Genomic DNA, 736 nt, shown 5'->3' with positions numbered 1-736 from the left:
ATTGTATTAATTTTAACTCAGAAAATTGTACTCTACAAGATGGTGCCATTATTTTTTCGATATCTCAAACTGGTCAAACCACTTTTTTAGCGCTCTAATTGGTTTAAACAGCAAATAACGTTATCTGATTGGCTTACGTTTTTATTTGCTAATAACTAGAATTTACTTTTCTTTTAAGCGTTAAAGAAATGTAAATAAACGAGTAATAAGTATAAATAGGTCAGAAAGAAAAATAGTACAAAAAAGATGAATTCAAAAAGCAAAAGCCTACGGCACGTGGTATTCCCAAGCGGTCACCCATCTAAGTACTAACCACGCCCGACACTGCTTAACTTCCCAGATCGGACGAGATGGGGTGTACTCAGTGTGGTATGGTCGTAGGCGTTTGAAGGCGTTTACAAGCCTTTATAAACCCTTCGGTTTATTTAAAAAACCTATTTGCACTTGATTTACAATCAATTTGATATTTTAAAATTATTCCTTATAAAATTTTAACCTGAATTAACTTTTTTTTTGTTTTTTTAATCAACAGTTACTCCCAAACTGTACTAAAACTGTATTGTAACTGTACAAAAGTGTTTGTTTAAACAATTGTTATCTATAAATTACCTAAGACCAGGAAAAGTAGAAGTAAAGTTTATTGAATTATTAAATAAATAAAATAAAATCGTAAAATAAAATAATACAATATGTTTACAATTTGTCATTGATCTATCCATTTATGTTATTGCATTAC

The 736-nt window shown here is 29.6% G+C and overlaps 1 non-coding gene across 1 annotated transcript; it reads right to left on the bottom strand.

The window, feature by feature from the left end:
* Window positions 1–264: 264 nt before the first annotated feature.
* LOC145846988 (5S ribosomal RNA) lies at window positions 265–383 on the bottom strand. Its single transcript, XR_014370994.1, has one exon. It is a non-coding gene; the product is annotated as a 5S ribosomal RNA (ribosomal RNA).
* Between the last annotated feature and the right edge of the window lie 353 nt (window positions 384–736).

This window comes from Thalia democratica, unplaced genomic scaffold (genome assembly GCF_965202585.1).
Source record: "Thalia democratica unplaced genomic scaffold, ktThaDemo2.hap1.1 HAP1_SCAFFOLD_757, whole genome shotgun sequence".
Taxonomy (NCBI): domain Eukaryota; kingdom Metazoa; phylum Chordata; class Thaliacea; order Salpida; family Salpidae; genus Thalia; species Thalia democratica.
The sequence above is the reverse complement of the archived record's forward strand: the minus strand, read 5'-3'. Positions and strand labels throughout refer to the sequence as shown.